Raw genomic sequence first — 22985 nt, forward strand, 5'->3', positions numbered from 1 at the left:
ACGTGAGATAGTTCTTCCCTCCCTACCTTCAGCTGTGTAGACACATCTGAATATTGTTCGGCAACTACACGGGCCTGTTTGTCACTCGCAGAGAAACGATTCAATACCCGGAGCACACTTGAGTGCTGCACCGTATCAAACGCTTTGGACAGATCCACTGCAACGACTGAGATGGTTCTTCCCTGAGTAAGTGCCTCCTTGATCAAAGCTCTGACAGTTAATATATTCTCGAAACAACCAGGTCTACGCACAAAACCTCTTTGGCCCCCACACAAATGTTCGGAGGCATTAAGCCTATTTACAATTATTGTCGTGTATAGACCTAGCAAAGTGCTGGCTATAGTAATCGGTCTAAACTTTACAGGCAAGCCACTGCCCAGTAATTTTGGCACCAGTTTAGTTCTACATTGCTTCAGGCACATTGGTGTTCTTCCCACCACCAAGAAGACATTCAACAGAATAGCCAAGACATGGGGGTCTACATTTTTTCAGGACTGGATGCTTTAGCAAATCAGGTCTGGGGGCTGATTTGTCATTGAAGGAGTTGAGGGTTCTACTCAATTCCTCAGGAGAAATTGGAAATGTCATCTCGTCCCCCAGCTTCGTTACTGATGGTACGAATCCTTCCTCATCCTTCAGGGGCTCTGATTCAAACAAGGCCTTATACTCTGCGAGAAGCGCAGCCTTCTCACTAGAGGTGAGTATTTTCTCCTCCCCTTCAATCCCATTCCCGCTTAGGACTGCGTCTAAGCATTCCTTCTCACTGCGTCGGAATAGCTCCAAATTCAAAACTTCCTTTCCTGTGGTCTCTCCTTACGAACTCTCCGTTAAGAAGTAGTGTCCTGGGCAGGTTTTTGTCTGTTGAGGCCGAACCTACTGCCAGACCGTCCCCCTCCTTCTACTCCCTCCCGTCATCCGTTTCTCCATCCCTGCGCGTTTAAGGTATCTGTCCGAGAACTAACTAAAGAGTGTATCAACAGTTAACTTTTCTTCCAGCACAAGAAGGGCTGTATCCCTGAAGCTTCTTGCTCCAAGGGTCATCCCTTCAAACACTGGAATCAAGACCTCGGAGGGGTCTTCCTCCGTTGCCACCTCTCCAACAACAAGATCCTCTTCTATCACACAGCTCTCCAAAGAGATCTGCTTTGGTTTCGGTGATTGACTCTCTGATTTTGTACCTTTTCTTCTGTGGGGATATCAGTCGGGCCTTGCGTTCGGCACGCCGACGTACAAGGTCTTCAAATATCTCAAGGTACTCGGGTCCCCTACAGTCCTTCTTGATCGCCTCCACCGTCCTCCCAGGAATCTCTGAAGCAATGACCTGATTGATGTTTATTAGTTTCTCGTGTTTATGTTCGATCTCTGTGACACGATTCAGTTCATCGTCACACCACCTAGCTCTTTTAATTCCCGCAAAACTCTCATTGTGTTCGACCGGGTGCTGGTGTCACATATGCTATCCCAGACCTGACGCAGATGTAAACTCCCTGCCACAGCCAGCAACAATGCACTTTAACATGGGTTCCTCACCCGCGCTGACGTTGGCTTGGGTTGTGGGTTCCGAAGAACCCGGCTTCCCAACCATACCAACGTCTCCCTGGACTTCTAAAACACTTTCAACATTTACGATGCCTACCTCATCGTAATTCACTGCCATAACAACATCAACAACATTACTTCTACCAACGACGACATCACTTCTCCTGCCACCATCTAAACAGGGTAAAACACTCCTATCTTCAACCAAAATCTCCTTCACACCAGATGCTTGAGCCATGGATGACTCAGCCCCACCTTGCAGGCCAGAAACTTTGCAGTGCAGGAAGTGCCCACTCACCGACGACAACTTGTCGAAGGTTCGTGAATACTTTAGGCACCGCCAAGTCACACTTCTCACTTGATGTTTCTGAGCCATATGCTCCGCCAAGAGCTTATATACTCGGGACTTATGTCCACATGTTATACATGTCATACTCTTGTAGTCCAGGACTCTGGATCCAGGTATATTACTGCCACTGGATATTAAAGAACAAGGAGCCTGGCTTTCGCGATGTGACTGGCTAGCATCGTCACCTACATTGCTCTCACCCCGTCTGTCCGCAACCGAGGCTATACGGACAGTCTTTTGATTTCTATGTTGTGCTCTCATTTCAGTCACGTGATATATAACGGGTGCACCTCCCTTACTTGGTACACCCGGTTGGTTTCCTACGATAGAGGTACCACCGGACCCTAGCCGCCATCGTACCAACAGAACGCCTTTAGCAGTTGTTGCTTTTAACTGACAACACTTAGCCCTCCCTTAGATATATGCAGTTCCCTCCTACATATAGAGCTGAGAGTTAGGGACTCCCGCGAAGACCATCGTGAAGGTTGGAACTACGTATTTTAACAGTATCCGGGCGTCTGGAGAGACCACTTGCCCCCTGATGTGAAGGGGGTCGAGCATCATTGGTGGTACCAAATTCCGTCCTAGTGCCTGGGGTCACCCCCAAAGCACGAAATGAGATAATGTCTGCACCTGCCCCATCCATACTGATAGGCCCCACCCATACGAATGGGCTTCTGTCAGAATGTTCGTGCTCACTCACCTCCTGCCAAGGCCACAGTCAACCCCCAATCAACATTGTGCGATAGCATGCGGCAAAGCCTCTTGACGGACCCGCGTGGTTCCCATCGGAACCGTTAGTCATGGTCAACACAAGCTCCGTGTTAGAAATCTACACTGGTAAGTCCCGTGACAGCCTTATGGCCAAAGTGTAGATCTCCCTGCCAAACTGTGATCAGATGAAGACTACGTTTTCCTGGCGTTCAGCTTGATTGCACGCCCAATTCTGACAGTGAGCGGGTTGCAAGCGGTTACTCAATTAAGAGCATCCACAGGTGTCACCATAGTAATCAGGTATGAGGTCTCAATATTATCCCGCCTAACGGTCCATCATTACGCTCATCCCTACGGGAGTGAGAACAAAGACCGTAACATAAGTAGTACCAATTCTCTCTAAAGAAGAACCCTGAACAAAGAGGACCATTAAGAGAGTCATAGTTACTCCCGCCGTTTACCCGCGCTTCGTTGAATTTCTTCACTTTGACATTCAGAGCACTATGCAGAAATCATATTGCGTCACCACGCGATGGCGCCTTCGCAATGGTTTGTTTTAATTAGACAGTCAGAATCCCCTGGATCGTCCCTGTTCTGAGTTGGTCATTCATTGGGCGCCGAGGTACCGAACCATGCCAAAGCAAGGCACTAAGAGCACTGCTTGGGCCGTCAACGACCAGCTTGAGAAGGGATCAAGCACCCTTGCGAGAACCCAAGACCAACTTGGTAGCCAGTCGCATCTTGCTCCAAGCCCGACACCCTCAACCTTCAGAGCCAATCCTTATCCCGAAGTTAAGGATCCAATTTGCCGATTTCCCTTACCTACATTCATCTATCGCCTAGAGGCTGTTCACCTTGGGGACCTGATGCGGTTATCGGCATGGTCTGGTGGTAGGGATAGACTTGGCCCTCACCATAATTTTCAAGGACCGACAAGAATGGAGCGACGTCGCTCAAGTGCAACGCTCTTCGGAAGATTAACCCTATCTCTCCTCGGAGGAATTCCAGGGTTTGTATCACCATTACACAGAAAAGAAAACTCTTCCCGGCACTCCCACCAGCTTCCCATGGCCAATTCTCGTTGCCGAAACGTATACGAGGATCCGAACATTACCCCATCCAGTTCCCAAATAAAAACGGGATTCCCTTTCACCCTTGCCACGAGCCTCACGCTCTGTGATCAACATTTCGTGTCTCTTTTGTTCAACACTCGTGTTGTGCTACAAATTTAGGTTAGGCTTAGGACCGACTGACCCAAGTTCCACCACTGTTCACATGGAGCCCTTCCCCACATTAGGCCTCAAGGATCTCTCTCGAGTATTTGCTATTACCACCAAAATCTGCGCCACTGGCCACTCCAGGCAGGCTCACGCCCAAACCCTTCAACGCAACCAGTGTGACCTCCCTACTCACCGGCGCATCAGTGACGATCACCAAGGATCGACGAGCTCTGCGACTGGCGGTCCGGTATCAGCACAATGCTAAAGCACCTCCCATTCTAAGGGCTAGTTACTTCGGCAGGTGAGTTGTTACACACTCCTAAGCGGTTTCCAACCTCCTTGGACACCGTCCTGCTGTCTGGAGCAGCCAACTCCTTTCCTTGGGATCGGGAATATGCATTAGCTTGGATGCTTTAACTGGACATTTGGTTCATCCCACAGCGCCAGTTCTGCTTACCAAAAGTGGCCCACTGGGCACTCGGATCCAAAATCCTTGCCACCAACTACACCACGGTCAGCAAGGCATCTCACCCATTGAATGTTTGAGAATAGGTTGAGGCCGTTACGGCCCCAAGGCCTCTAATCATTTGCTTTACCAGATGAGACTCCCGTCTCCTTTGCTTGAGCGCCAGCTATCCTGAGGGAAACTTTGGGAGGAACCAGCTATTAGATGGTTCGATTAGTCTTTCACCCCAATACAAGCTCCGAAGATCGATTTACACGTCATAATCGCTTCGGTCCTCCATCAGGGTTTTCCCTGACTTTGACCTGGCCAGACATAGGTCACCATCTTTCGGGTCCTATCATGTGTGCTCTAGGTGCGTCGCATCTGCAACGGGATCACGACGCCCCTGGGATGCACCCTCTCCAGAGAAGAGGGATCTCCCATCAACATTGCAAGCAATGCCTTAACTTTCATTCCGCCATCGGTCTTCTCATCGACCTACGACTTGCACACAAGTTAGACTCCTTGGTCCGTGTTTCAAGACGGGTCAGAAGTAACTCAACTACTCTTCGCTCACCCAGGAGACCCACAGAGAGGCACCCAGCAACAGAAGCCGGGCCGAATTGTTGCCGGGAATCCAGCATCTTGAAGCCGAAGCAATAAAAGCACTGGGTCCTTTGACACCATTCCAGCCGCGTGCGGATTACGAATCCACCCAGGAATACACGCCGTGAGCAACGTAGATGACTAACAAGACCAGATAAAAGCCGAGGCTGCACTCAGCGATCACATCAGCACTCGCTACCCACAACGATTATCCCGAAGATGGCTCGAACTTCGAAAGTTATTCCGTTTTAAACCCCTGGAGGGTTTTACGCAATGTTTAACTCTGTCTTCAGAGTCCTTTTCAACTTTCCCTCGCAGTGCTTGTCTTCTATAGGTTTCACATTTGTATTTAGCCTTAGATGGAGTTTACCACCTGATTAGCTTTGCATTTTCAAGCAACACGACTCTAGAGAGACCTCGTAATGCCGAGCGTTCATCCGTCCTACGGGCCTGACACCCTCTCTGGGCAATCGGGCCACATTCATGAGGACTTTAGACTGGACAAACGACGGTCTTACGAGGCTCCCAAACACTGTATCTGTCGAAATTGCCTCCCGAAGGATACAATTGACACTTAGTGCTGGGCTTATCCCTCTTCGCTCCCCGCTACTAGGGGAATTCTTGTTAGTTTCTTTTCCTCCGCTGACTAATATGCTTAAGTCAAGCGGGTCGTCTTGCCTGAGCTGAGGCCGGGTTTTTTTATATAAACTGACAGGGTCATTTGTTTTTCAAACCAATCATCCAAAGTCACCTGGTCACCAATAACCCTGTAGTGCCAGCATGCCCCTTGGAATCAACAGTTCAACATCAAATAAACCAATTTCCTACAACCAAAGTTGTAGTAGTCTATTCGTGTGCCGAAGGCTGTCAGTCAGAGTGCTTCAGTTGAGAAGACTTTGGATTTATCGTCATTGTGGCTTCTACTGTGCGCAGCCCATAATGATAACACTCCTGTCATTCAACCAAAAAGGAGCTCAGTTACCATTACCCAGTTGGGTGACAAGTAAAAGGATGATCCACAAGAGGCATAGCCCTGGGCCATGTATACTTGATGAGATCACTTCCACTCTTTTTTTGTACCATGGATTCCCTAACCCAAAGCCAAAAGAGGCAAATGAGACCAGCATAACGAGACCAATACCTCTGACCAAATCCTCTCAACATCAGCAGTGTACACAAAACTTAACGAGATCGCTTACATTCTCTATAGGTTGTAATAAACAACAAATAGTAGCAAGGAGCCTCGCAGTGATGGTAAACAATACCGTATAATAGCAACATCCGTCTCTCAGCCAGACGTAGTCCAAGCTCAAAGGCTGGACATGCAATTTGCATTCAAAATATAGACGTTCCATGTGTCCTGCAGTTCGCATGGAATCACGCGTCTAGCTGCATTCGTTTTCGGAATGTGAGCCAAGTGATCCATCTTCCAGGGTCATTCTAATGAATGTTTCATCGGAGTAATCCCCCCCGGAAACGGATCGTTCACAAGTGTCACAAAACCGTAACTCTAAAGTTTTTAAAGATAAAAGTCACTCCATTTATGCGCGAGGAATGGTCTAACAGATAAGTTACAAAGTTATACACTCTCTTCAACCCCTTTCTATTTTTCACTACGAATTCACACGTAGAAAATATACATCGAGAGTTCAAGAGCATGTTGGCTTATTGATTGCAAAATCGATGCTACGTCAGTGCAATCGCAGTGCAAAACCTTGGCTCACCTGAGGACTCACGCGCCTGTCTTTTGACCAAGCCAATCCCTTCGTCTTGCACCACTTGGGCCCTCGGGAAGGGTAAAGAATACTTCCCAGGTCCCACCAAAATGTTGCTGGGGCAGCAACTACCACAGTGTTAGTAATCTGATGTCTACTATTTCAGATGGCATAAATTTTGCCCACATGCACAACTCAAGGTTTATCACAAGCTTTGCATGCTCATTTCTTCAGAGAGCCCCCACTGCAGAGCAAGACATGATCTCTTGTTGCTACCAAAAGCAAACCCTCCATCCTTCTAATAGATGCAGACACCAAGGCCTCGAAACAATACCCAGTCATCATCTCGTGGCCCCCTACACAAATTTGCTGCTGGGGCAACAACAGTCACCTCAGTGATGGTTCATCTCTTCATGACGTCATTGTGATTCCATTGAGACTTACTACCTCAACAGGCTTTGAATGCTCTACTCCTCTGAGAGCCCCCTCTACAGAGCCAGCTCAGATAGTCCTCACAGTTAATGGTCTCGTCATTTCCCCATTAGTAACGAACCAAACTTTGAGGCAATTATCCCCACAAAAACTGCCTCAAAGCCCCCATTCCTCAACACTCCCTTGAGCACTCCATTGTTCAACAAATGGTCCCCATGAATGATGCTGCACAAGGGATACTCCTCACACACAGAAAACCTACTTGTGCACCTCAAACACCAAACACGAGAACGAGTATCAATAACAACGATTAGACAAATTACTGACCACAGGGGCCAAGAGTCTCCTTCTCGCTTATCAAACGCTAATGATCCTTCCGCATGTTCACCTACAGAAACCTTGTTACGACTTTTACTTCCTCTAAAGGATCAAGTTTCAACAACTTTCAACCACACCACGAGTGGCCTGGAGGCTGCCCAGGCGAGTCATCCGAAGTTCTCACTAAATCATTCAATCGGTAGTAGCGAGGGGGGTGTGTTCAAAGGGCAGGGACGTAATCGACGGAAGCTAATAACTTGCTCCTACTAGGGATTCCTGGTTCATAGGTATTCTTACAGTCCCCAATCCCAACCACAGACGAGGTTCAGCGGTTACCCGATACTGTCGGACAGGGAGGACGCGCTGATTCTTCCAGTGTAGCACGCGTGCGGCCCAGGAGATCTAAGGGCATCACAGACCTGTTATTGCTCACTCTCATATGGCTAAGAGCCACTTGTCCCTCTAAGAAGAGCGATCCACCACTAGGATCCATCGTCTATTTAGCAGGTTAGAGTCTCGTTCGTTATCGGAATTAACCAGACAAATCGCTCCATCAACTAAGAACGGCCATGCACCACCACCCACTGAATCAAGAAAGAGCTCTCACTCGGTCAATCCTTCCCGTGTCCGGGCCTGGTGAGGTTTCCCGTGTTGAGTCAAATTAAGCTGCAGGCTCCACTTCGTGTGGTGCCATTCCGTCAATTCCTTTAAGTTTCCGCTTTGCAACCATACTTCCCCTGGATCTCAAACACTTTGGTTTCCTTGGAAGCTGCCCGTGGAGTCCTTCAGGTAACGTCGGCGGATCGCTGGTTGGCATCGTTTATGGTTAAAACTAGGGCGGTATCTGATCACCTTCGAACCTCTAACTTTTGTTCTCGATTAATGAAAATATTCTTGGCAAATGCTTTCACAGTTGTTCGTCTTGCGACGGTCCAAGAATTTCACCTCTAGCGCTGCAGTACGAATGCCTCCATCTGTCTCTGTTAAACATTACCTCAATTCCAGAAAACCAACATAATAAGACCGAGGTCCTATTCCATCATTCCATGCTGTGATAATTAGGCGCGGTGCACCTGCTTTAAGCAATCTAATTTGTTTAAAGTAAACGTGTCGGTCACCCAGAATACTCGGTTAAGAGCACCATGAACGATCCAATGAATTGTCCGGTCGAGGCAGTGACCACCGTGAGGCGGGACCACCCGACCGAGACCCATATCCAACTACGAGCTTTTTAACCACAGCAACTTTAATATGCGCTATTGGAACTGGAGTTACCGCGACTGCTGGCACCAGACTTGCCCTCCAATGGATCCTCGTTAAAGGATTTAAAGTGTACTCATTCCAATCACAGGGCCTCGGATGAGTCCTGCATCATTATTTTTCATCACTACCTCCCCGTGCTGGGAGTGGGTAATTTGCGCGCCTGCTGCCTTCCTAGGATGTGGCAGCCGTTTCTCAGGCTCCCTCTCCGGAATCGAACCCCGATTCTCCGTTACCCGTTGCAACCATGGTAGGTGCATAGCCTATCATCGAAATTTGATAAGGCAGACATTTGAAAGGCACGTCGTCGGTGCGAGACCGTGTGATCGGTTATAGTTATTCAGAGTCACCAAGAGACGAACCAAAGCCTGATTGGTTTTGATCTAATAAAAGCACCCTTCCGTGAAGTTGGGGCTATTGTGCATGTATTAGCTCTAGAATTACCACAGTTATCCGAGTAGGATATAGTACGATCTAAGGAACCATAACTGACTTATTGAGCCATTCGCGGTTTCGCCCACTAGGGGCTGTACTTAGACATGCATGGCTTAATCTTTGAGACAAGCATATGCTACTATATATATATATATATATATATATATATATATATATATATATATATATATATATATATATATATATATATATATATATATATATATATATATATATATATATATATATATATATATATATATATATATATATATATATATATATATATATATATATATATACATATATATATATATATATATATATATATATATATATATATATATATATATATATATATATATATATATATATATATTTAAAAACACTTACAATACAGTTTCTTCACAGAATAGTTCGAACATGGTTGGGTTCATCTTGGACGAAGTGCTTTCTCTAATTATCAAACGGGAAATGATACCTCCAACTACAGGTGTGTGGAATTTTGCCATCAGAGTTCATTCTCACCTGCTGTTTTTGGATAGTTCATAAGGTGCTTTATCGTTGAGGGGTTGAACACTGGGACCACGTTGACAATAGATGGGTTGATTTTCTTCTCAGCATATCATTCTTGGGGTATTTTAAGGTACATAGAGAATTTATTTCTCCTATAAAATTGTTCGTTCGTGCACTTATAGATTAAGTTCTCTTATAAAATTGTTCGTGCATGGCTTGTATCTATTAGCTTTTGCAGTGATTCTTTGGTAAATATCAGGGGAATTCATGTTTGGATTTAGAATGGGTCGACATATAACTTTAGTGACTCCTTCAACGTATCCTCTTTAACTTGTGGGAGGATTATATTGTCACTGAGGGGTTAGTCACAGGTGTTACTTTGGTTTCTGTAATTCAGTGGTTGATTTCCAGGTCCATTTCTCAGAAATTATCTCGTAACATTTATGGGATAAGAAAGATAGGAACTTTTCGCGTTTGATTGTGGTGAGAGGATGGATTCCGAAAAATGGTCGAAAGGGATTCAACACGTGAATCTGCTACACGTAAATAATTTGAGTTCATCAAATATCATAACTATAGTTATATGAAGCATGGGTCCATAAGGATTATCAAGGGTGATATTTATGTACTTATGTCTTGTACTGGTCGATGGGGTTCTCAGGATTGATGTGTTTATACCTGATACAAAATATGGTTTGTGATCGAGGAACAATGATCAAGGTAACCGTAATTTTCATCCTGGCTTCGATGCCTGTAATTTATGGTGAGTACTCTTCGTTGGTTGAGGGATGATGAAAATAGATGCTCTTAGGTTGTATCTGCACTGGACTACGTATTGTAATGTCTGATTTCTGATAGGTCATTCCAATTCCTGTAATAAAAATAACGAGGCAGAATCACACGTCCTTTAAAACGAGGAGTCATAATACATAATAGGTAATACGATTGGGTACATTTTTGGTGAATTTTACGCTACAAGACAATATTAAACAAATACACTAATATAATTACACATATATGGATTTTAACAAAACGATATTATTATCATGTTGGTTTCAAATATATAGAATTTCCATTGGAAAACCTAAAACATGGGAATTTATTCTTAGTTGTTATAGAATAACGACGATATAAGAGATTAATTCCTTTAACTTTAAGTAATGTCTCTTATAATGCTCCTTAGTATGCGCTATCACACACACTTTATTTTAATTTCCTTCAACATTTATTTAATTCTACATTATATTTAAAATAACCATTTAAACAAAAGTTATTCTGCGTCATTAAGTTTGAGGTCTCAGTTTACAACATATTTCATGCCTTCATTATTCACGCACGTCCGTGCTGTTTAACAAACGCATGTTGCAGCGTCGTAGCCATGTGGTTTTACGTAAACGACACTTAAAATAAGGGAACTAGACATAGCAAGGACAAGTAGAGACCTTTATACCCACTCGTTTTCTAATGTCTTCCCTTTTTCTTGGCTTAGACGTTTTCGAGTGGTTCCGGGTTTATCTTCTGCATTTCAGCCGTTTCCCCGTGTTCTTCATTTGGGTTTTGCCTTCTTAGTCTCGGATTTCTTCCATAATTAAAAGTTAGTAAGATTCTCATAGTCAGGGAAATCGTGAATCAGGGAAAACGAAACATACGGTCAGTAGTATGTTCCACCAGAAATTAGTTGAGAATAATCCGTATCTATTATCCACGTACGTTAATCTTTGGTCTTCATTAGTAAATAGGGAAATTTGGGAGTCTAATGATTCTCTTATTTTTGTAAGCGGTAATGTCCCTTTATTCTTTTCTATTTTGGACCATATTGAGGTTTTCATTTCCTCACTTTCTATATTGGGAAAAGTGTACGACAGGTTGATTGCCTTAAAATTGGTAATTTTAGGACTTATTATATTTGTGCTCGTGATTATTAAAGGTGTTTGAACTGTTGACTATTTAATTATAATGCGACATCCGTGTTTTATGGTTATCGTACCCACATCTTGTAATAGTAATTCGGTCCTGTAGCTTGGATCGATTCTTTCAGTATTATTATAACAAGACAAACTTCCAACAGTTTCTTTTGGAACAGAAAATAACCAAAGATCATTTCTAAGGTGTATGAATATTTTTTGTTTAGTACTTCCTATCAAGGCATCGCACGAATCAGGTATTTCTTCCTGTTGTGTGTCAATTAAAAATTTATCTAACATACAAGATCCAGATTTGACGTTATAAAAGGTAACGTAAGCTGGCATACTAGGTCTTTGAATGATAGGCACTCTTTTAAGTCTTGTGGATTAGCTAGGGCATATTTTCGTCTATCTTGATCAACAAGTAAATACTCTGCTTCCAGTGTGATAGTCATAAATGAATTTGTCTTCTTTATATTGGCAGGGAAGGTCGAAATTTTGGACAAGTCATATATGGATCGTTGGTTTATCAAAGGAATCATTTATACTGCGAATAATTTTCCATTTATTTCCGTGAGTTGGACTTTTAATTTGGTATAGTAAAGAAATAAATTTGATACTTCTGGCTCTAAGGGTAAATGTAAACCAAACGTTAGGTGCGTTTTTATTTCATCAAAAAACTTTTTAGGTTAGAAGGGTCTACCAGGTCGTATGACAAGGTTCCTCCCGTGAGGGCAAATAATGCGAATTCAACCTTACTAACATCTGTCGCTAGATTTAGTAATGACATGGTAATTATATCGAGTGATACCATAGTAAGGCTCACGTCTGTCACCACGCGATCTGCTTCGTTCCTTAAATAATTCATTACGTTTACAGTTTTTGAGATTTTCTTAGATATCATTTCAACTTTATCTCTCTGGTAATTTGCTATACTTGCTTGTATCTTCTGGGTGTAACGTTACATTCATGGCATTATTCAACTTTTTTTACATTTTCCCTCAGGATGTTTAATTCTTCCTCCGTTGTCAAACCAAAGAGGCGGAAGGTGAGTTCTCCGATGATGTGAATTCGGCTTGTTGACCTACGGTATTTATTTCTTCGAAAGAATACTTCAAAAATCTTCGTGGTACTTTGTTTTAATTTTTGTATTTCCGTATTAAATAGTTCAAATAAGGCTTGTAGTCTCTGTCTGTATAATATTAAGAAGACTTGATCAGTTGACACTTTCTGGGCGTTTTTCTCAGTTATATCAGGTAATGATTCAAAACCTTCTTTTGTCGGCTCGTCGGCCATGGTTAATCTAGCACAAGCACGTTTACAATCTATTGCCCAACATTTCTTATGTACGTAATTGTCTTCTTCTTCTTTTTTATAATTATTTTTCTTTTCTTCTGGCTTAAGCCCTTGTACTTTTATTGTTTGTATTTCGTTATGTCTTACTGGGATTCTTGCCCTTGCGTTTATAAGGAATTTGCCAATAGGGTGGGTGTGCGTAAACGTTGGCCCTGTTGACCAAGTCCATTTTGAAAACATCGTGGGTTTTCGATAAGTTAATATAGTTGAATTTCTAGGTGATTCTTTGCTAAGTGCGATCAATTCTGGCACTGTGTTTGCCGTGGCTTTGGTTGGGGTCTCATATCTAGGTGTGGTTATCGTGATATCTTTTTCATTTCCTTCTGTGGGATTTGCATATTCCTGATCTTGTTGGGTAGTTTAGAACTTGTTTCTTGATTTGTCTAATTCCCTTAGGTTAGTATCTTGTCTGTTGTTATTTTCCTTTCTTAGTTTGGATGACATCCGTTTTGTGACGTTTTTCTCAGCGTGCCTTTGCTATAATTCTTTGTGAAAAGTCCATTGGCTTTGTAGTTCGTTTATAATTTCGTAATCTCCATTATAAGGTTTTCCTTTCCTTATAGTCAGTAATTTAGGGTTTTATATGGATTTCATTGCAGTAAAGTCTCTCGACAAGTATTCGATATTATTCGCTGATCTTTTCTTTCTGTCTTCCTTGGTGCTCGTTCTATGTGTCATGTCAATTTCTACCATTTTCTTATCAAAGTGATCTATTACGAATTTTGATCTTTTGGGGGGAGATAACTGGAATTGGAAATTCTTTATTATCCTTATTATGCATTATTTCGCTGGTTTTTTTTCCTTTATCCAACCTTAGGAATTAAGGTATTGATTCTTTGAGTTCATTCTTGTTTTTCTCTAGTCTTGTTACTTGTTGAAACAAGGTTTCGAAGAGTTCTGGGTCCAATTTCATAAAGATTTTCCATGCATTATGGCTGGCTAGGAGTGAATTTTCATGCTTAAATATTACTCCATGTTTAACAATATCTTGGGCTGCTGCGTGAACAATGAGGATTATGATGATATTCTTAAGCCTCATCTTTTTGTTTGTTTCTAGAATTAATTTATCAATAATTTTACCTATTTTTGCCAAATTCGTTTGATTACTATTTTATTATTATTATTTTTTGCGAAGAAAAAATTTCGAAAACAGAGGTTATGATGTTTTGTTTGTTAGGTTTAGAGTTAAGAATCTTCTTTTAATTGTCTTGCTATTATTTTTATAGGCGTCTCGTTTTCTTTTGTGTGTTTTAATTCATTTTAGAAATAACATACTACTCAGGAATTTATAGTTCTCGGATTCGGGATTAAATACAAGTTGTTTATAATATTGAATTTCTGATAAAGGATGATGTATGCCTTCACACTTGACACTTTAGGGATTTGTATCTAGATTATAGCAAATTTTGGGGGCTCTGCATTTATCAAGGAGTAAAAGGTCTGTTTGAGTGAGTCCTTTAGAGTCGAAATATTTGATATTTAGGTTCTTTTGTAGGCGTCTTATTAACAAATGTAAACGACCAAGTTGTTTCACGCTTCTTTTTCTTTATTTTCTTTTGAATTCCCCTCTATCCGGACGATATTTGGGGGTATTCACGAGTTCTAATCCATACTTATAAGTGTGGGGTGTATACACTTTAAGATTGTAGGTTAAATCCCATTATTTTGCATATATCTGATTTCCTTTTCCGTCAACCATCAACATAGCTGCTGAATATATAATATTTTCCTTCGTATTCGTTATTGTGATAAATTCAATATCGAATATCGCCTTACGGATAGGCTTTGATTCCGTTGCCATGATCTGAAAATGATCAGTTCATAATTAGACGTTTTTGTACTGGTAATTTTTGTTTTTGATAATATCAGCCTTTCTTTGAACGTGGGTTGATTTTTGTAGAGGAGTATAGGAACCGTCTCACCAACGAACTAAACAAAACACCGTTCGTAGGTGAGACAGAATACAAACTTCCCACAAAATAAAATCCGTCATTAATCTCAATAACTGGGTGTATTTTGGGTTGTTCAATTCATTAGTTCACTTTTGTAGAGGTACAGTTGATTCTCGTAAGTGAGCATAACAGTTGATTCTCAGTAGGCATAATGTGCCAAATAGAACTTTAAACACCACTTGTCGTCATCAGTCAACCACGAGCTTCCTATATCAGGCCTTTCTCACTAGCCACTTATATTTTGAATCAAACTATATTGCTTTACGGCTGATAATACTGCCTTGGGGAGTACCATATGAGAAATTGTCATTTATATGAAAACTCTTACCCCGACCTTTGGGTTGTTCTTATAGTTAACGGCGCTTCTACAATTTTTCAATTTAACTTCACTTGAAATGTTCTTTAGGATTGGGAATTGCCCTGGAGTTTGAAGATTGTGGAGTCAGTCTATCGGTTCGAAGTATGGCCCGGGAAACTTCAATATCATTACCCACCATACTCCAAACCGTCAGGCAACACCCCTGCTTCTTTCAGTTGGACTAGATACACCGTACTGGAATGGTACGGGTAGGCTTTCGATATTAATGGAAATTATTCGAATTAATTATATGCAATGTGACTTTTAATTAGAATTTGTTTTCGGGAACTGATATAAATTGAACAAAACGTTTCTATAGCATTTTTGTAGTTGTATGATTTTTACTTGTGAGCAAAAAGTTTTTAAATTTTTATTCCTTTATGACGCCTATCCATTCAAAATCTCTTAATCCTATACTGACTAAAGGCAATTCCATCTATCAGGTTTTTAACCGTTCTACACGATTGTGTCGTTACTTTCTCCTCGACTTCTTGCGGTTTTTCTTTTTCGGTTTTCCTAGGGATATAAGATCAAACTTTTTGTATTATTTTTTCAAAAATTCTTGACCTTTTAATTTCGTTTCTTTTGCATGCGCAGCCCCTGAAGTTTGTTTTGCTTTCCCTATTTCTTTAACTACCATAAGGTCTGATTCACCATCAGACTCTTCGGAACGGGTTTCCGATGATTCCACATTAGAACTTTTAGAAGTGGAGCTTTGCGTTTTTGAAGTATCACCTGCCTTTCTTTCATAAATCTCTACTCCTCTCGGTGTAGAAGGTTTATTCTCTAAGTCGCCACTTTGAGTTTTCAACTCAGGAGATTTGAAAACTCAAAGATTCTTGAGAACTTTGAGAGGAATCAAAAGTTTTTGCGGGGTTCCTCCACTGTTTCAATGTCATATCTTCAGGGGGATAGGGAATTTTTTGCACTAGTGTTTCCCTCCATGAAGTCCATTGTTTAGGCTTGACCTTGGACACAGTTATATCATGATATTGTCCTTCCTGGCCATCCTTGGGAGTTTGATTCCAAGACAATGTACTTTCTTCGTTTTATGGGGAAATTTATTAAATCCATTGGTTCTTGCAGATCTGTTTTAATTGAATCTCTGGGAGGAGTTTTCTTTATGGTAGTACCCGGAGTTTCTACAGATCTGTTCAATTCATCCTGTAGCAACAGGGGTTTCTTTATTGGGGTTGCTGGGGAAACCATATTGTCTGGAAAGCTCTTGGGGGGACAAGGGGTCGAAATTCTATCAGGAAAAATTGGGTTTTCGGAGGTATCGTATAATCTAATTCTCCTGCCCTCTCCGATGATGAACTTTTTGGACTATTCGGTGGTTTGATTCTCGCTTGTATAGGGATTTTCTCTTGGGAATAACTAGATTTTTCATAGCTAAAAATTCTTCGAAGTTTTCCTCGTCACTATCATTCTCGAAACAGTCTTGCTTGAAATTAAAGGGTTTTAGTTCTGCCAATCTTGATTTGGAGGACTCGTCTTCTGCGTCTGACAAATCGGTAGAAGAGGGACGCAATACCCATCTTTCCGGGAATGTGGCTCTTTTTATTCGGCTAACATGTGCTTTGTAAGTTCTTCCATTGTCGGGGTTAATCGTTTTAAATGTAAAATCGTTATTATACTTTATGACTATTCTATACGGTCCAGAATATTTATTGGAAATTTTTTTGCCTTCCGTCTTTGCCTCGTTCTTTAGGTAGACGCAATCTCCTATCTTAAAATCTATATTCCCTTTGACTTTGGGTAGGTTTCTTAGCTGTTGACTTATTTTACATTTTTCCAGCTCTTGTTTTACTATTTTATAAGTTTTCCTCATTCTATTTATGAATTCTTGTTTGTAATCCTCCGAGGTATTATAATATTGTCGGGATTCAACAATATCATGATACGGTATTCTGTAGTCGCGACCAAAAATTAAATAAAAAGGGTTTTCTTTGATTGTTTCTGAATAAGCAGTATTGATTATGTTGGTTAAATAAGGTAAGAATTGATCCCAGTCGTTCCTGTTGTCTTTTGTATAAATGCTTAATACATTCGAAAATATTTTATGCCTATTTTCTATTTTACCATTAGCTTGTGGGTGATATGGGGATGTCAGCAATTTATCTATGTTAAGAAAACTCATTAAGTCTTTTGTTACTTTTAAAACGAAATTGCTTCCGTTATCACTTATAACCTTGTTTGGAATGCCAAACTTTAAAAATAATTTTGCCAACGCCTTTCTAGTGGCGTACGTGCCTTGATTCTTTAATGCTTTTGCGGAAGTAAATCCGGAAAAGTGATCTATAACTGAAAGAATACAAGTATGGCCCCTGTTGGAAACAGGTAAGCCTCCACTGGTTCCATATAAATCAACTGAGACAATATCGAAGGGGGGCCTTGCTACCGGGACTCGTCCTATTGGGGGGTTAGGATAGACTTGGGGTTTTTTTCTTAAGTTACTCACTTCGCATGTACTTAGAAATTCTTTAAGTTTTGTTAATCCCGTCGGCACTTAAAAATATTGTTTTGAATTATTGAAGGTTTTTGTTATTCATTAATTCTCACCTAAATCTGAATGAAAATATTCAAAGGCAGGTATTATTAAGTTTTTGGGTAATGCAGGTATTATTGAAGTTTGGTTTCTATCTTCCTCAGCAGTCACAATTCTGCATAGTATTTCTTCATTAAGATCATTGTAAAAATTATCTATTTCTTTTCTAAGAGTTTTGAATTTATCTGATAACGCATCATCATTCAAAAAATAATTAATAAGTGGTAAACACATTTTGTCCTTTTTTTATTTCTTTTTATATTTTCTAAAGACAGGGGACAATAGTTATCCTTACTTTCTTTTACTGCGTCTTTGACTTTTTTTTCTTACATTTATGTTTACTCTTAGTATTGATAGCCTTAATTTCGTTCTCCTCGGTTTCCGACGGCGTCCTCGACTTTTCGGTTTCAGAAAATAAAAACTTGTTGCTTTTCATCTCCGACGGAGTATTTTCTGGGAATCTACTCAAGAAGTCACAAGCGGCATTTTGTTTACCTTTTAAATGTTCAAATTCATAATTTAGGTCTTCGATTTTCATAATCCATCTAGCTGGAATTCCCGTGGGGCTTTTAAAAGTGCGCAGGTACTGCAGGCTTTTATGGTCTGAACGTAGTCTTAATTTTCTACCAATTAAATAGTGTCTAAATTTGTCCTAGTGATGGATTATAGATAATAATTCCAGATTTGTGGCGGAATAATTACTTTCACCTTTTGATTTGTCCAAGTGATGGATTATAGATAATAATTCCAGATTTGTGGCGGAATAATTACTTTCACCTTTTGATAACTTTCTGCTCGAATAGCATATAACTTTTTCTTTTTTTGATTAGAAGATCCTTGCAAAGGATCAGGGTTTCCTATGGGAATTATTTGCGAAAGAATAGCACCAATGTCTTTTGAACTAGCATTGGTTGGGACCACGAATCGTCCGTTTTCAAAATCAGGCAGCAATAATATTTGTTCAGAAGTGAGTCTATTTAGGAGACTGTCTAGGGAAGTTTGAGCTTCCTGGGACCACGTAACATTCTGGGAGTTCCTTTTAGTTAACTCCGTGAGGGGATTTGCAATTTGGGCTGAATTGTGCACGAATTTTCTACAGTAGCGAGTAAGGCCTATAATTCCTCTTAATTCTTTCATAGTTCGAGTGGGTTTGAGGTTTTCAAAAAATTTTATTTAGTCTGAGTCAGGGGATATCTCTCCTTGCGTCACCACTACTCCTAAAAATTTAATTTTAGGTTGAAATAAATTTAATTTTTCAGGCCGGCATTTAAAATTGCCCTCTCTGAATTTCTCGAACACTTTAGCTAGTTAACAATTTGTCCATTGTATTTATTGGTAAATTGTCATCATCTCCTACAGTATTTTCAATTTGCTTTAGGAAGGTTAAGGCCTGCCCTCTTAATCTTAGGAGGAGCATACCGACTAACGTTTCTAGCTCTGTTTTTGTTAATTCTACAAATTTGGCCAATTGGATATTAAATTCGTCGATATCTGTTTGTCCATCATATTGCGGAATTGATTTTGTCATTTTTGCGTTTGAAATATTTAAACCAACTTCACCAAATTATACACTCAAAATAAAAATATTTTTTCACTTGACCTATTTGGGGGAGACTGTTATCTCCTATGAGATATTCTAGAAGGTTTTCATATTATAGCTTAGCGGTTATAGGCCTATACATTTTTTCTTATAAGTCAGTATCTATCTGATGATTTAAATTTAAATTTAAAAGTTTGTAGCATAACTAGTTCGCATATTTTCCTCCAAGTTTTCCAACAGCGTCACTTGTACCGGGGGTATTTTTTCCTTAATTAGATTCATATACCGCCACGTGTACCGGGGGAATTTTTGTGTGTGTGTCGGCCCTGTATCACTTATGACCGTGTCACTTGTGCCATTAAGGATTTAAGCTGTATTATTAAGGATCGTGCCAATTGCACCGTTATGGAATTGCTCCACTTGTACCACTTAGGTTTTACCTTAAGGAGCTAAGTTGAAATAAACTTGTGCCGCTAAAGACTGCGCCACTTATAATGGGGGGAGGGATGAGTATAATGAAGGGGTAGCAAAAATGACCGCGCCACTCCCTATGGGACAAAATAAATTATATTAAATAATAAGTTAGAATTGCCTTGTGAGGTAATTAATTGGGCTTGGGAGCCATCAATCCGAGAGCGTAAACAAACATCTTAGGGTTATCAGATTCCTTGGGAGTGTTGCCAATGGAGACATTTGAACTGTTATCTACCTTGCGGTGGGATACAGGCATATAAATAAAACAACACAAATAGAAAGCAATGGGTTTATTGAAACATACGCTTTCATGTATACAGCAACAGTTTTACGATCAGAATGATAACTGCAGAGTGTATGGCCCAAATGGTAGGAACATAATAATTCTCTAAAAACACTTTTTCATTACTATATCACACAAGTCTAGATTCTGCACTCTAAGAGCTATTTCGCGATTGGCCCAACTCCTGTGGAGGGCCCGCTACTTTGTCTTTATGTTTACAAATTAAAATCATTATGCTAACTGACTGTCCAATAATTTGTTTTCAATATTTTTATGATTAAACATTCATATTCCTATGATAACTTGAAACTTCCTGTATAAAATATTGTCTCGTGAATTTTTATTGCCAAGTATTTTCGCAAAATTCAAAACCGTCTTCCTTGATTAGTGCCGTAATTCGAACGGTAGCTTTTCCACACTTCACATCTGTAAAACAAAACGTCTGGAATGCTGCGAGGCATTTATATCGGAATTATCCTTAGAAGGAAAGAATTTTACTTTTTATATTTTAGATATATCTCATATTACTCACGGTACACATTGATATATATTTACAATAATGAGTAGAATGTTTACACTATTAGAAGTTGGTAGCAGCAATGATACAAGAGCACCAAACATTGCGGTGGAAATCACGAGAGGATCACGGATTTGTCTTGAATGGGATGAGGCAAATTTGAAATGGAGGATCAATTATGCTTCGCTGCAAAAGTTGATATAGCACATGTGAATAGACTTCAAAGTGCTTGAAGTGCAATAGTAAAGTATATAGAGGACAATAACTTATAACGGTAGTTGTACATGCGTAATATATATTATTGTTGTAATTATACACGCTCAATAATATTGTTTCGAAATCGAAAATGTCACCCTTTTCTTTTTGTTAGATTTTTTTAGGGTTATCGAATATTTTTGAAGTAGAACGAATCATAGTTAGTCTAGAGTCAGCAGTGAGAGTGATAGGATTAAAAAAAATGAATAAATTTTTTGAAAGAGAGAATTAGGTCGAATCTTGTTATTATGGAAAAACATTTGATTCTGGAAGATGATTTCCTTGAGTTATCCCTTCGATGGAGGATATTCTCACAGGGAACACTTGACAATATAATAAAAACTGATTCTCCCCCATTCAACTAGTGTATGAAACTTTTACGACGTGACTCAAACGGTTATACTCAATTTATTGATATATTAATTGAAACAAAGTAGAATAATATCGTGGATATATTTTTGAAAACATTGCCATAGATTCTATGTAGATGGTTCCCCCTTGGAAAGAGGTTATGTAACGCCGCAGAGTTACTCCTCTCCCATCCCTCTCTGAATTTATCGAATATGGATCAGTTTCTTTTTAGCTGTGAGAGAGTTGACATCGGAAACCAAAAAATGTTCTATACATGTTCACTATGGCTCTACACTCTTGGCACCTGGTCATCATGTGAGAATTGTAAAATTGTTGATAAATATAATGAAAAGTGCAAATTATGCAATCCATGTAAATTACATAGAGGCTATGCTGTACAAATTGAAGGCTGTAATTCATGTCTTGAAGATATTTGTGACTCTCACCCTAGAGGGCAACTATGCTCCAATTGTCACTATGACAAATGTGATCAGTGGGAGAATACTTATCCTGGTATGATTGGAAAGAACCCCAAACATGATTTTAGTTTTTTTCTATGAGATTGGTATCGTCGTGGTTTTAAATTATTATGGGAATAAGAATCAGGTCTACGATTCAACTGTTGGGGTAACAAGACAGTTTGGTTTCTACGTCATCGTAGTGACGACACTGCCTATTATGACTTTAAGCCTAGTGATTTTTACTGGGCAGTTACCGAATGTGATTCACCATTTGAAAACACTGTATGTGATATTGCTTCAAATATACAGATTTAAAAACTTGAATTTAACAATATGAATGCAAATAGTAGCATTGTCTATTTAAAGAGATACGACAAGAGTGAAGTTACATTGTACTGTAGAAAATATGACCCTGACTTTGCAGCCAATCAAGATCAATATACAGTGAATTCCAATGATTCACCAGCATTAGTGGTTCTCAATAGTTGCCTATACACAGAAGAAGAAATCTAAAGTGAAGAATAAAGACATTTTTGTATACATTTTACTTTATCAATAAGCAAATTCGCATACATTTTAGCACTTTACTCGTAGGGCACTAAAATCTATATTATACAGTTCTGAAAGGATATTTTCCACCATAAAGTCATTCAGACGTTGATTGTCTCCATAAATGTTGACCCACTGCCTGTAAGTATAGCCGCGACATCTGAACACAAAATATAGTAGCGCATGGAAACCACAGCTTTTAGTCGTCACATCCTGTACTCTCTTCCGACTTTGAATAACAGTTTTCCCACTGCTCACAATATAGTTGCTGATGTGTGGAGTGTAGAATGTATAGAGTAGGCCAAGAGGATCTAAAAATTCAATCGTCTTCATTGTTTGAAATATGCATAACCAAAGGCTAGTATTCATGGTCACAGGACTGCTATTAACAACAATTAGGGTATTGTTTGCACCTTGAATTTTTCCAAGAAAATCTGAGGGCAGACAATAGGATCTGTATTTGGACATGTAGGGGTCCATATTAAATACATTAAATACTTGAATGATGTTCATGGTGTAAGGTCTAGTAGAAAACTGCCTTCGGGAGTGATTTCCCAATAGGTTCCAAATTGATTTAGTGAGATTAGTGCGATACTCTCATGTAATGGGTCGGTAAATGTTCACTCTAAACGCACACTTCCCGTTCATACTATACTCATATCCTGGGTGCCAGACATGTCTAGTACAATGATACCATGTGTTTTGGCGAACATTTCTTCGGTTATACCATTTTCAAATAGTTGTGAATCATGATCTTGGGTTTGCATTGTAATCTCATACATACAATGTCTTCTAGGATTTATCAAAAGACAGATTATAGAATAGGATTCCATTTACTTTGCAGACAAGAGATGAAATCCCAAACATCTCAATTTATGTGGGCATCCA

At 40.1% G+C, this 22985-nt stretch overlaps 3 pseudogenes; all 3 read right to left on the reverse strand.

Moving 5' to 3' along the window:
• Positions 1–3439: 3439 nt before the first annotated feature.
• LOC148943189 (large subunit ribosomal RNA) lies at positions 3440–5542 on the reverse strand (annotated as a pseudogene).
• Positions 5543–6155: 613 nt separating this feature from the next.
• LOC148943190 (5.8S ribosomal RNA) lies at positions 6156–6310 on the reverse strand (annotated as a pseudogene).
• Positions 6311–7385: 1075 nt separating this feature from the next.
• LOC148943191 (small subunit ribosomal RNA) lies at positions 7386–9185 on the reverse strand (annotated as a pseudogene).
• Positions 9186–22985: the final 13800 nt, after the last annotated feature.

Source organism: Artemia sp. Qi Xiang Cuo, chromosome 15 (genome assembly GCF_049724085.1).
Source record: "Artemia sp. Qi Xiang Cuo chromosome 15, ASM4972408v1, whole genome shotgun sequence".
Taxonomy (NCBI): domain Eukaryota; kingdom Metazoa; phylum Arthropoda; class Branchiopoda; order Anostraca; family Artemiidae; genus Artemia; species Artemia sp. Qi Xiang Cuo.